The sequence below is a fragment of the Rhea pennata genome, chromosome 8 (assembly GCF_028389875.1).
Source record: "Rhea pennata isolate bPtePen1 chromosome 8, bPtePen1.pri, whole genome shotgun sequence".
Classification (NCBI taxonomy): Eukaryota; Metazoa; Chordata; class Aves; order Rheiformes; family Rheidae; genus Rhea; species Rhea pennata.
In genome coordinates, this window is record NC_084670.1 from 2,638,772 (window position 1) to 2,653,498 (window position 14,727).

A 14,727-nucleotide genomic window follows, 5' to 3' on the forward strand; every position below is an offset into this window, starting at 1 on the left:
AGAGTATTGATACGGGACAGGAACTGAAAACGCTGTCTGTGCTTGAAAACAACACCTTCTCTCTACATCAGGTTTAATGGCAGGCTTTATCTCCCTTTCTAGCTCAGTAGACATAGTCTCCATCTCTTTTTCCTGTAGCTTCCTACTGATATCTTAATTGGATAGATTTCTTATAAATACTGGTGGGTTTGCTATGTCTAAATATTGCTACACAGGAACAATGCAGCTATCGAGTCTTTTTGGCAGTGGAGCACTTCCTCCCACAAAATGTGTTAAAGAAAGATGTAAACAACATGCTTACAGTGATCCGTCACATCACTTTCTACTCAGAAATAAGCTCTCTGAGGACCACCAGTTTTCTGATAACTTTACGTATTTTATGGTTTTGACCCCAAGTAAAGGCAATTTTGTTCTGACACATCTCAGCTATTGTTCCAGATGGACTTGTTCTAACGCAATGGTTCTCAGACTTTTTCACCAGGAAAGTCCCTTTTCCCATCTGGAGGCCCTCCTCTTTCCACCCATGTTTTGCATGAGAACAACCACAGGTTTTTTTGCTCCTGCGACATCTCCTCAGGGCTGTGAGGTTGCAGACGAGATTGTCTGTTCTGTTCCTGGCTCTCATCCATAAATGATCCTTTTAAGGGTGGAAGTTTCTGCTGTGAGCAAGCGGGCCAGCCAGTGTCTGCTTCTCCTGACACAAGCAGGATAAAAGATTTCTATTGTCTGCTAGCATTGAACCGTGAAACCAGTTATGGATTTTGCCTTTGCCCAAAATACATTTTTTTAAATGTGACACTTATATTATTGTATGGCATAAAATGTCGGTAAAAACCTTAATTTTAGTCATACTGAAAGTAGAAAGAATCCATCCTGACAGAGCTTCAGGCATACAGTCATCATCTCAAAGTCCAGTGCTGCCCAGTGTACATCAGACTGTGTTTTAATTTTTGGTTATTCAGATTGCCTCGGACTAGTGCAAAACACTCCCACTTGAATTTTAATCCGTATCTTCTTGATTTGACACTTTTACAACTCAATTAACATAATTGCAATGTTCTGATATGTGTAAGGATTAGACATACCAGAATGTAACAATGACAAACTAGGTTTTAGATTATGCTAAGCAATTTCCAAATGTGAGCCTGGAAATGTTGGCCAAACTAGAATGAAAAGAAGAAAATCATAAAGACTTTGTGGTGAAGTCTATTCACATGACCAGAAATGTTACCAGCTCAGCCCTTCAACACATCTTTTCCCCTTCAGATGCAGAGGAAGCTCAATTAAAGCTCTATGAAGTGCTGTGCGAAATGAGTCCTGTCCATCTTCAAGCTCATTCCTCGGATAATGAAACTGTCTTTTGGTTAATGGCATGACAGCATGCTGTCATTGAACACTGTGAACACGGTGTGCAGAATCCTCTTTTTGAGTCAAGTCAGGCAGTAACACGGGTTTCTCAGGGCAGAGCTGGGGAGAGCCATGTTTAGTGGTGGAACCATCCAAGGAAGAAGCAAACCATAGGGGAGAGAAAGCTGTGAGGCAGGGCAGGGAGAGAGATCCTGGAAAGACTGGTTAAGCCAAAAGGGGAAGGATATCAGGGCAGACAGCCTTGCAGGCTAGGACTTGTACAGATTTGTCTGTCTTTTGCATCTTGCTGTATGCAAATACACTCTTGACGTCTGCTTGCCTTTGTGAACGGATAACTTCCAGGAAGCTGTAAAACAGAGCTGTCAGAGGGGCTGGGAGTTGTGGACACATACTGGGGATGGAGTTGAGATGCAGCATCCTACTCTGCTGAGGGTTTATAAAGAAAGCCTCTGTCCAGGAGCTGTAGCGATGAGGCAGTGCTACACACTCTCATGGGACCAGGTGCATCCTGGAAGCTTTTGGAGCCAGTATCTGGGATTTAGACACAGCAGATGGTAGGGTTCCCCCTCTTGGCCTCACCTTCTGCTCACAGAAGTGCAAAGGACTCACTGTTGATTGTTCTCTATCGATTCTGGTGCACTTTATACATCAACACTTCACCAGCGCAGTTAGATCCTAAAAAGAAAAATATACAATGTTGCCTACCTAAACAGCATCTGACCTCACAGGTTGTTCATGGAAAATAGTTTGCAAAGTTATTCACAAATAATAGTGAAAAAATCAGCTAGAGATCTTCACACCCTACTTGCAAAATTTCATGAAGAGACTTCATTCATTCATTACAAATATGCTCAAGTTCAACTGGGGTAATATCTTATTTTCTTTTTCTTACCCTTAAATTGGATTGATGTGTTAGAGCTGCACTCCCACTCTCACCATTCCCAGTGGAGTGCCGTGATTACCTTCTTGCTTCGGTTTCCAGGTGAGAGGGTCCTTTTCCACCTAATGCAAACACTGTGCAGTAACATTAATGACAATTACACATGCCCATTATTGGGAAAAGTAGGCCCCAGGCATGTGAACAAAGAATGATGCTCTCAGAATATATATATTTTTCCTTACTTTCTGCATGAAATATTTTTGACAGTATCTCACATTCCAGAGATTTCTGATAACTAAGAGTGAGTTGTTGCAACAATAGCCAGGAGCACAATACAGTGAACACAACCAGGTAAACACAGCACACACACTCACTTTTCTCCTAAGACCACCCTGAGACACAGCCAGGTACCAGCTTCAAAAAATAAAATAAAATAAATAATAATAATAATAATAATATAAAAAAAGTTAAGGCTGCTTGGGCATGCCAGCATTTTGGGTCTGAGGCTGGATAGTTATGCTGAAATAATGCATAGATGCAGGGGGACTTCAATACAGAATGAACTGGTCTGTGGCCTTTGGGGATTGCTGGACTTTTTTGAGCTGAGGTGTGGATGGCAATGTGGTTTGCTGAGCATGGACCATGTATTGCATTGATCAGCTCCTCCTGTGCCCAAGGCAGCAGCAGGACTCTGCTCCCTTCTGCCAAGACTCAGAAATTAATAAAAAGTATTTCAGTCCACACTGACTGTTCCTCCTAGCTAGAGTGACATGCAAGCCCTGGATTTTTGTCCGTAGCTTCCACAAAGGGAAACTGTAACTTAAAGCCTATTTGGAGACAAAAATACTCAACAGGAACTAAGTGTTTCAATGTGGTATAGTATCAAAGTTACTGTTATCATTTCTGTATTCAGGCAGATGAAAAAGTCAGCAGTCTGCAACTTAGTGCATAATTTCCTCTTCATAACGTTTCCCAGGAGCAAGAGAGGGCCAGGAATGTCCATGTAGATGAATAATTTACACATTTTCACTGTGCTAATATTATATGCATTCTGGGACCAAACATTACTGGAGCCTGTGGAAAGACCCACGTTGACTCTAATGGGCTTTGGATCAGATGTGTAATTTTCTTCAGATCACAGGTGAAATTCTGGTCCCAGTCTCAACCCCCCATGCCCACTGCCTTCAAGAGGACAAGGGCTGCACTTATTGTGGATTCCTCCTGATACCAGGCAAAAGCTTGCAGTAACCAAAGCCTGGCTCTGTGGATGTTGCCCAGGACTGTAATGCTCTCCTCAAGATTTTGTGTACAAATTTACTTTAACCACCCTGAATCATGCTTTGTTTATATAATCAAAGCCTAGGTCTGCTTAAATTATGGAATGATCCTAGGACTTACATTTCTGTAACAGCAAAGATTACCCCAAACCATCAAGATGGCAGAAACACATCTCAGCCAGCTGGCAAGTCCTCTAAGGTTTCCTCTTTTGTTGGCAAGGTAGCTTGGCCTCTGGAGTGTACCTCACGGTTTTACACAACCCCTGTTGAACAGACTTGGAAGCTGAGAGAAAAATCATAGGTAGCTGGCCACAAACCCACAGATCCAGAGCTAGGACTCGACTCTCCTGATGTCCAGTGCACTGTCCCATACAGAAAGAATTGTTATCCCTGTTCCCTGTAGTATCAGACCATGTGCTGGACTTCAAAATCCAGAGGAACTCCTCTGGGCTATGCACCAATGTTTGCTTTACCTTAGCAGTAAAACACGTGCTTTTCTCACCTGGAACGTGCCCAGGGTTTTTTCGACTTTGTTTATCATGCAGTCACCAAGCCCTCAGTTTGCAGATACTCAGGAGAGAAACAGTTCTTGGTTTTGGATGATTCCCTGTATTTTCTGAAACGAGGCAGTGCAGCCTCCTGAAGGAAAATTAGCTCAAGATGCATCAGTCCCTGGTGCTGTGCATGCACTAGTCTCCTTATATTAAGACAAACAGTATGATTCTTTACTGTGATTGATTGTCATTGCTGCTGAGGGAGCACTGAGCACCTTGCTGAGGTGTGGCAAGCTTGCAGCGTACAGAAGTACAGAAAAGGCCAGGTGGTTATCAACAGTCTCTCTCCCCATGCCTTGCCTCCTCCCCAGCATGAGAACTCACTATCGACTGCCCTTCATTTTAATTAACTCCAGAAGCAGGCAGAATACACTGAATAATTCAAGAGAGACATATGTTTAAACATTTACACAAGCTTCAGATTCCTCCTGCTTAAAAATAAGTCTATGAGAGAACAAATGATTCCTGACAGCTTGCTTGCCTTGCCGTGGGCTGCAGGAGTGGGAGAGCTAAGGAAACTGGATTTGTTGTGAGCGGGCATTCACAGTGATTTGAGAACACCAGCAGAGTGGCTGCAGAACTGCAAGCAGTCAGGTTGTCCACGCAACTGCAGAGGGTGACTGGGGGCTGAGCTATCTTCCCTCAGGCTTCGCCCTGAATCGAAGGGCATCGCCCACTGGCAGTGCTGGGCCTCGCTGCACTGCAGTTGTATTTGCTCTGCACAGCTTCACGCTGGTGGAGGGGTGGGTGAGCAAGGGGCCGATGGACCCAATCCCAATGCCATCATTGCATAGCACCACCAGAGCAGAGACCAGCCATGGGGCTCATCCCTGCTAGTACCTGACTGCTGATGCTGGGAGCGGCCCAATGGTGGTGACGGTATTCAAGGATATATGTCAAGGGCTACACAAATCATGTATTTATTGTTCAGTACCAAGGGCAATGTCATTGTTCCAGCAGTGTCTGTTCTGCACTGAACGAGTAGGAAATGGACTGAAACCACCAACTTAGTTCACTTTTCACCACAGACAGCAAAAATGCTGAAACCTATTGCTTGGTTATTGCTTATCACCAGCACCAACCCCAGTGGTTACCAGTCTGGCTGTCTTGGAACAGAATAAAGACGCCTTTGGTGAAGAGGCCTTGAGAAAGATAGAGGTAGAGGAAGGCACAGGTAGAGGTAGAGGAAGCAGCTGAGGCAGGTAACAGGTCTGAACATCAGCAGTTTTCCTCTGTGACTCTGAAGTTACAGGGATTTCTCTGTTTTCCATGACTGGGTATTTCACTTTGCATGACTATTAAATAGAGAAAGTGTGAGTTTAACAAAAACATACCAACAAACGTGCTAGCAGACAAGTGTTTTTTTGGGGGGTCAGCATTTTGGAGTGTCAGAGCAGAAGCAATCCTTCCAGAGGGAAGTGGACGAGGAGAAGTTAGTACTTGTGCCGGGGCAGCCTGCTCATGAAGGCTCGGCCAATTCAGATGGCACAGATGGGCAAACAGAATGGGAGAGGCTCCGTGCTTGTGTTTTGGATGTATGTGTGCCTGGGATTGCCTGCAGATTTGGTGTGTTTCACATACAGTTTCCTTAATTGCCTTGGCTTCATGTTCTCAGATTGATAAAAAAGTCACATGCTTTTTTTGAAAAATTTCCATCCTGTGCAGAACAGCTTCTCAAGACACCATGTGATACCTCCCCTCCAACATATGAAGCCTTGCTGCATTTGGCTTGAAATGCAATACTCCAGGGGTCTCTGGAGATTGAAACTTCCAGAGACGTATTGCTAATGAAGCTTAATTAATTCTGGGTGTAAATTTGACATGCTGCTGCTGTTGCATTTGCATCCCCATTAAAGGAAAGCTCATTTTAATCACAATCCACAGTGGGTGTTTTATCTGACAAAGATTAGCAGAACACATTATCTATTTAGTTGCTTCTTAGACCAAGAATTTTTCACTCTTTTTTAATCCCTTGAACTCAGCTAAATTAAACACACCATATCCTTTTAAAATAATTGTATGAAATACAGTGTATTCAAGGGGAAATGGTGAACAACAGAGTTGCATAAGATGGGAGAAAAATCCTATACTAGTTTTCACTTCCATAAATGTCATGCAATTAAACTACAATATCAACTGTTTACACAGGAATTTGGATTGCAACATGAATGCCATTGGTACCTTTTAAACCCATAAAGAAGATTAAAATGCATTACAAAAATTATCTTTTTCTTGTAGATCATGCCATTTAAACACAATCCAGCACGATCACTTAATAATGTAGGAACCAGCGTACTTTATCTATAAATCTAGATCTCCCCTAAAATCAGATCTTATATTTAACTACTTCTAAACAGTCTTCACCAATATTATGATTTTGCCTGCTTTTGTAAATTAAATTTTCTTACACATATAGTTAACTGTAGCAAGTATAACTGTGTGATCCATTTTTAGTTACCCTTTTTTTTTTATATTTTCACTACAAAAATTCCTCTGACATTTTTATCAGCTTAGACTTCAGTCCTGTGAGCATGTATGTACTCACTTAAATCAGACATGCAGTCCTGTTGAATTCACCAGGTGCACAGCTAAGCGGTATGGCAGTAGAAGACAAAGATGGGGTAACTGAGCTCATGATGGTGATGCTGATTGTCCTCAGTGAACTTGGAAAAAAGTCCTATGGGGTTAAAGAACATATTAGATGTGACAGGATAAATCCCTTAATCGATGGCTACTTCCTACCACTCCCAGGCACTCCTACCAGTAGGTGATATGGGGCAGAGATGAGCTGCAGCACAGAGATTTACCCTGAGCACGGTAAGGTACCAGCGTTATGTAATGAGGCTCTGGAGTTTTTCTATCTGGCTTTTATTTCGGAGCCCCAGTCTTCCATATCCAGCCCTAAAGCATTCAGACTATTTGCTCTAGCAGAGGTCACTACTCTGCTTCTTCCCCCTCTGGCAGGACAGACACACTTCCAGTTCCAATTAATGCTACGTTTGCCCCTATAAAAGCCATCTTCTGCAGGCCTAGATGTTGCTGTTTCATATCCTATTGTACGTGTCACATAACCTATGCCACATGCCCCATCCAACAGCTTCCTCCCAGGGTTGGCAATGTGGCTGGCAGGCAGCCAGGCAAGTGGCCAACGCTGCCACTGTCAGACACATCCTTCTGGAGACAGCAGCGGCTGCAAAGCAGATGAGCTGAAGAAAATGAAGCTGAAGGTCCAGGCAATCTTGATCTATCCTTGTGATTTTATTAGTCTGCTTGAAGCGCAGTAAGAGTGTGCTCACAGAGCGAGTTTGAACTCTGTGGATGGGAAATCAGCAGTGGGATTTGGAGTTGGCCAATGACGCTACACTGCTTTGTTGTTTCTCAGAACAACAGATGGTTGAGACAAGAAATTGGATTTAGTCTGCATTGATTGCAGTGTGCCACCAAGCCACGGGCACTGGTGTAACACCATTTGCTGCTGTTGTCCTAGAGGTCTTTACACAAATCCAGTATCTGGTTCACAAAAAGAGAACATAAGGTATATTTTCCAGTAGAGAAAGCTGGAAGAAGTGCAAATAATTCAGTCATTTCATTGTGTTAAGAGAACAATGAAGAACCAGAAAGCCAGTGGTGGGGAAGAGCAGGAAATGACCAAAGTCGTGACCTGAAGTCACAACATGAGTGCTCGTGGAGCAGGACTAGGATAAGGCAGTGGCATCTCTGGGCTCCCCAGTGCCAAGCAAAGTGAGTGAACCCTGGCCCCCAGGCCAGGAATCATGAAACGAAGCTACGCGTCATGCCTCCTACACACCGCTCTGCCAGTTTGTTTTGCACCCAAGCAGGAAATAACCCCAAATTGGGCTCTCATTAGCAACTGCCAGAGTACCATTGCAATGAGGTCTGCTTTGGATGAACAAAATTTAATCACTTTTTTGCTAAGTAAATTTGGGGCACCAAATTGAAGTACATCTTCTTCCCTGTCTGAGGTTTTTAGAAACTCCAGTTAGCTTTAAAAAAAAAGGAGTTTGAGTACAACATTCAGGAGTAGCGAATTATGAGGAAATGATTTACACATTCTAGATGCCTCAAAATAATTTTTTTTCCACTTTCTTTTTTTCCAAACAGAGACAAGCAATCTGCAAGCAGAGCCACAAACAGTGTCATGCCTGTTAGGCGAGCACAGGAAGTTTAAGATAAATTCAGCAACAGATCAGATGAAAGAGCTTCGGGGGTGAGCATATCTATTTATACCACTCCTGTGGCAAGTCCTACCCCATCACTGAGTATCTGGCACCTTGTGATCTCTGCGAGGCAAGGGTGCAGCCTGGCTTCTGGAAGCCTGAAAATGAACCTCAGAGCAGTAGAAGAAAATTTGTATATCCTTCCCTACCCACTTCTTTAAAGAAAGCTGTAAGAAATAATTTGTTTGATTTTGTTTGAATTTTTAATCCACAAATACCAACACCATCAAGTCTAGTCATCTATAGTTAGCCATTTTTTTTTCTTGGATGGTACCAGTGTGGCCTGGGAGTTATAACTTCCCATTTGATGGGGTAGGAAGAACTTTGCATCAAAAGCCTTTCCCCAGCTATTCTCTTTTTAAGCATGAAAACATATCCAGCTACAAATGTGCGTGGTTATTCCCTTAGAGAAAATTGCTTTAGATGTTTCACACAAAACTGTAACCTTGCCATAGGATGGTATAATGTGGTAAAAGCAGAGCAGAACATTTGAATGTTTAGCTTGTTTTGCCCAGGAAATAGGCTCTATAAAACTGTGCTGTCTATCTGTCCATCTGCCTGTCGTCACTGATAGCTTTTGAGCCTGTTGGTCACTTCCAGTCCATTTGGCAGATGGACAGAGGTGTTAAAAATAATAAGATTCATCAGATTTTTGTGAAATTGGTAGCTGGAAAGAGCAGAGAGACCTTAAATTGGTGCCACACTCCAAGACAGCATGCAGTGCTGTCCGACAGCTCTCCGCGATGTTTGGGGACAGGTCACAAATCCATGGCCTGCACACCTCCCCGCTTGTTAACGTTGCCAATCCTTGAGGTAATTTCTATAAGCACATTGATTTCATCCCAACTGTATGTTCCAGAGCAATGAGTAGGAAACAACAGACACCAGTGTCCTGAAATTAAGGGGATGGGGGGGGAGGCCCATCGTGCTGCTGGCAGAAGACAAAACACACATTTTTTATATGACTAAATGCCACAGAAGCCCAGCCCCATTTCTATAAGAGCACATGAGAATTTCAGTGTCACTGGGGGACGTGGCCTCCTGCGAGGAGAAGTTGTTTCTGGACACAGTCTGGGGCGCTGGAATAGTGCCACAGAACAAATAGCTCAGTTGATTGGAGCACGGTGCTGCTAATGCCGAGGTTGCGGGTTCAATCCCCGTATGCTGAGGGTTGGACTAGATGACCTCTAGAGGTCCCTTCCAACCTTACCATTCTATGATTAGCTGAGACGGCAGGCCCAGGGAATGCCTCCCTGCTTGGAGCTGCCACAGCGACATGTGGTCCTAGGTTAAGCTCGTTACACAACCCATCACTGGGTCATGGCACTGCTGCCAGCTTCTCATCTCCAATCTGCAGCTCTGAGCCTTGGGATTTACGGACATCTGCAGCATCAATTGCTGTGCAGGGAAACAAGCCCTGACTGGGAGGCATAAATAATAAATAAAGATCTGAAATGTTATTGAGCATGGAGACCCACCAAGAAAAGCCAATCTTGTCTTTATACAGGCAGAAGACTAGCAGGAATTAAAGCTAATCAATGGGAACAAAGCTCTTCTCATTGATTGAGAGTGAAGATGGAACAAGAAAGCAATAAGGGGCCACGTCTGGAAGCCACACTTCCCCAACCATACTCAGCACAGACGTGTGCCTCCATGGGCGACCACAGGGTTGGCGATGAAGAGGCAGCGCAGACAGTGCCCCAGGGAAACACCAAGGTTGGCCTGTGTTTGGGACATATGGGGACCAGCAGTGGTGGGGCAAGAGCCTCATGCAGCAGCACTCACTTGTCTGAACAGGGGAGTCTGGGTAGAGAAGGAGACATCTATCCCCTCCTGGAGGCCCTCCAGAGGGGCTGGCTTGTTCTGTGCAATCTGGATGAACGTGAAGGCATAAAAGCTGGAGCACCAGCGCTAATGAAGTCTGTTTCCCTACATATTTCTATTCTGCGTCCCTTGCGCCTTCACCCAATGCCATCTCATGTGACCCTCCCAGGCAAACGGCAAAGTTGGTGGAGTGACTGGTGAAGCCCGCAGCTGCTGCCCTCCTGCCTCCACCCAGTGAGGAGCCATGCCACCTCCGCAGCAGCCTTCTTAGCTGGGGGACTTTGCCCTCTCCCAGTGCCAGACGAAGCCAGCCAGCATGTTCACAAGTGCAGTTCAGTGACGGGAATTAATATCTCTCTCCTTCCAACCTCAGTCTCTTTTCTAACCTGTGTAAAAATTACCAGAGTAATTGAAACGGATGGATGTGCACACACTCACACTCACCCCTGTTCTGAGACTCCCTCAAGCCCTGGAAGCAAATGTGGAGGGAAAATAGCAATCAGCCCCCAGCTCTGGTGTGAAGGGTGGGAAGCTTTGGGTTGATTTCCAGAATAAAAGGTTCAAAAATCAAGGCAGAGGCAGAAGACAGACAAATGAGGACTTTTTAGCTCTACTGACCACTAGTTTATAAACACTTAGCAGCGCGTGTGTGCTGTCAGTGTATGAGAAGACATTGACCAAAAGATATTATCACTGTGCTCTGATTAAACCAAAGTAAATGACATGAAACTACCATTATGTTGATAGGGTCATGTTTACTGGGGCATTTTTTTAATGTTTCATTCTGCTATTAGGACAATTCACGCAAAAATCGAGCAGCAGATTGGCTCCTTTTTCAGAAGAAAATGCCAAACGTGTGCGTGGAGGGAAAGGGGGGGGGAAGCCATTTTATTGAACTGAATCATTTTCTTACTGATATTACTTCCACTCGTACTGTTTCCTGTCAGTTTGCAAGTTGGAAACCACAATGAAGAAACCACTTTAGTTTTCTGGGCAGAAGGGAGAATTGTATTTATCTCATCGTTTAAGTGTAAACACCACGTTGTTTACGGTAGTTCATTGTGCACCTCTGCGTTAAGTTTAGAGACAGGAATGTTTGTTTCTTAATGACAACCCAAATACACCCATCCCATGCGAACTTTTTAATTTGAAGACACAGAGCTCGTACTGGGTTGCAACAACTGCCTTGCTCTCCTATTTATGCAGAAGGCTGAACCGTTTTCAGCTGTCAAGTTCCCACACAAGACGCCAAAGAAAAATGCTCAGACAAGCTCTGCTCTGGAGTGGATTTCTGTGAGAATTAAGGAAAAAATGGGATCATTGTGAATCCCAGATAGAGATGGTTTAACGTGTGCAACAGGACCTGTCCAGGCGCCCTGGACCCACCTCCACGCTGTCCCTAGGCTTTCCCAGGCCTACGCAGTCCCTGAGCGCACCAGCCTGCATCCCCTCCGACCCTGAGCTTCCCGGGATTTGTCCCATCTCCCTCCATGCTCACCTCCCTCTACGTCAGTCCCCCCTAAAGCTGTTTCTTCTTCAGGCTGAACAGGCCCCACTGCCTCAGCCCCAGACGCAGTATTGGGGAAGCTGTGGAAACAAGGCTTCTTCTGTCTCGCTTTTATTTTCAAAGAGTTTGAAGGAACCCATCTGCACAACGGCTGTGGCCTGCGGAGTTTCTGAAGAGCCTCCATCACCTCTGCGATGGCTCTATCGCAGCCAGGCTGAACGCTGAACACCTGCAGGAAGCCGACAGCTGTTTCTTCAGTGCGGGAAGCAGCAAAAATAATGATGCAGCTCTTAACAATCTCTTCATCTTCGACTGGTGACAGACAGCGGCTCTTCCCCAGCCCCGCTGCCATCCGCCCCTCGGCGCCCTCCCCTAAGAGTGTGAGGCAGTGACCCCCCCTCCCCCCGCAGGCACAAAATGGCGCCTCCCTCCTGCCCCTTAACTCCCCCCACCCCGAGGCGCCCTGCCCTCGGAGTGGGAAAGAGCGGCCCCCTCTCCCCTCGGGCACGAAATGGCGGCTCTCCCCGCCCCCTCTCACTGCCGCCATTACCCCCTCGAGGCGCTCCCGCTTCAGGGCAGCCCCCCGCCGCCATTAACTCCCTGAAGTCTCCTTCCCCTCGGGGCGCGAAGAGACGACCCCCCCCCCCCCGTGCCCTGAGGCACGAAATGGCGGCTCCCCCCTGCCCCCCGCCGCCACTGACCCCCCGAAGCTCCCTCCCCTCAGGGCGGGAAGTCGGCGCGACGCGAGCCGCCCCCGCCGCCGCGTCCCCCTCCTCGGGGCGGGCGGCAGCCAGGCGCCGCCCCCGGGCGCGCCGCGGCCCGGCCCAGCGCATGCTCCGCTGGCGGCCGCCGCCGTAGAGCCGAGGCCGCCGCCGTAGAGCCGGGGCCGCCGCCGGCTCCGCAGCCGTCCGCGCCGCGCCGACCCCGGCAGCGCCCCTCGCGCCCTGCGGCCATGCGGGGCAGCGGCTGAGCCGCCCGGCCGCCCTCCGCCCGCCTCGCCACCACGGGAGCGGTGAGTGGAGCCGTGGCGGGAGGGAAGGAAGAGCGGGGCGGGAGGGCTCCGGGCGCGGCGCGGAGGCCGCGGGCGCCCCGCGACATGGCGGCGGCGGGGGTTCCCCGGCGCGGGGCTGGCGGAGGCGGCCCGCTCCCCTCGGCGGCGGCCGCGGGAAGCGGGCGCGAGGAGGACGGCCCGGGCCCGGCGCTGGGGGCGGTGAGCGAGTCGTGGCGGAGTGAAATCCCCGGAGGCGCGCGGCGCGGCGCGGCTTCCCCCCGTAGCTCACGGGGGGTTCCCGGCTTCCCCGCGGCGCCGCTGGCCGCGGCCCGGTCCCGCCGGTTAGGGGCGCGGGGGAGCGGGGAGGACCCGGCCTCTAGTCCGCCGTCGCTCGGGGGTGGCGACGCTTCCCCGGGCCTTTCCCGAAGCGCCGCGTAGTGCCCCTTTCCCCCGGGGAGGTTCGTGCCGTCGTGCGCGCTGCCTCTCCCTTGGATACGCGTTAGCTGAAGGGACAAGCGGGATGTGAAGCAGGACGATTGTCAGCTGGCAAGTTGTGCGTGACTTTGCGGCTTCTCCAAACGCCTTAAATACATTATAAACAAAAACCCCATATAATTCTAAGCAGGGGGAAAAAAGCGATTGCTGTGTTAGTTGGATAATCCTCGTGAGTCGGGATTTTCAAAATACACCTAGGAGGCTCACGTATGAGGAGAACGAGGAAATAAAAATGGGAGATATGTCAGCCCCGGTGCTAAAACATGTAGGTTAAGACATAAAGGTGACACGGCAGCCGCTCAGTGCGGCGGGAGAGCTGGGACTCCGCGCGGCTTAGCTGGGTGTCGAGTCCTGCGCTTGGATGGAGGGTCGTGGAGGGGGGAGCTTGGCTGCCGGGGGGATCGCTCTGCCTACGCAGAAATACAAGGGTCTAGCTCAGGGCAGGTAAGTTCTGTCTGAGAAAGCTAGTGAGGACGAAAAACAATTTTCAAAGCTGCTTCAATGTTTAAATTTAGTCTCCAGTTAATTCAGCTTAACTCTTGCTTGCAAAAGTTGGTTTGAGATATTATTCTTGAGTAGAAATGTATGTACACTGGTACCTCTTTAACCACCGGGGCAGAGCGTGTGTTGTTCTATTTGACCATATACGGTGAGTGGTAGGCATTTCCTTCTAGCTCTTGTTTTTAAAACATGCAGGAAGTTGCACCTTGAACTCGGTTTGTGCTAGGTGACATTGTATGGCAGGTGCTTTGAGATACGAAGCAGATTAGGAATGTGCTGCTAAGTCTTAAAGAACAACAGATCGGATCAGGCTCTTCATGTCATTTGCAGCGTTAAAAATTATGCAGTGATCACAGGTAGATTTTAGAAGCATTTCTGTAAATATATTATTAATGATTCAGATGCCTTTATGTATCTGCAAGGCATTTGACCCCAAACTCAGTGGAACAGAGAACTTACTATGCTTTACAGAGCAAAACTGCAAGCGTTTGCCCTTTGGGGAGTATTAGGTGAAAAATCTCTGGGTAGCCAGAGTGAGTGACTTAGATTTGTTCAGTTCTGTGTTTGTACTCTTCAGCAAACTTAACTTCACTAACTTTTGGAAGCTTCTGCATGGAAAAAAGTCTTTCATGTTTAATTTTGAACTAGCTTTATCTGAGCAAATGATTCTTTAAATATAGAACTGTTCATGACTACGTGGTTTTCGTATGTGCAAATTCATACATCTGCCCAATGAGTTATTAAAAAAAAAATGGGAAGCAAAATCTGTAGAGGAAAATCTAATATAAAAGCTTTGGAAAGTGAACTTGTGAATTTCAAAGCAGAAAGTGAAAATGCAGCTTAGCTGGGTCGCTGGAATGAGATCAACGCACCTTTGTAACTCAATTTTTCTTACATAGAGTCCACAATTTAAAATTACTTTAGCTCCTTTACCTCATGTCTTGAGGGACTGGAAGTAATTCAGGGTTTATTGTGACACTCATTTGGTAGCTTTAGACTGACACTTCTAGCATACTTTAGTCTTGCAAATAAAAAACCTGAATCTGCAAAAACAAACTTCCCTGTCTTGCCCAGAAGGGGAAAAAAATCTTC

At 47.0% G+C, this 14,727-nt stretch overlaps 1 protein-coding gene across 1 annotated transcript in view; it reads left to right on the top strand.

The window, feature by feature from the left end:
• Window positions 1–12,562: 12,562 nt before the first annotated feature.
• The window catches only part of JAK1 (Janus kinase 1), a 65,143-nt gene continuing 62,978 nt past the window's right edge, over window positions 12,563–14,727 (top strand). The window contains exon 1 of the mRNA XM_062580937.1: window positions 12,563–12,660. The gene's annotated coding sequence lies outside the window, so the exon portion shown is untranslated. The remainder of the gene's footprint in view (window positions 12,661–14,727) is intronic.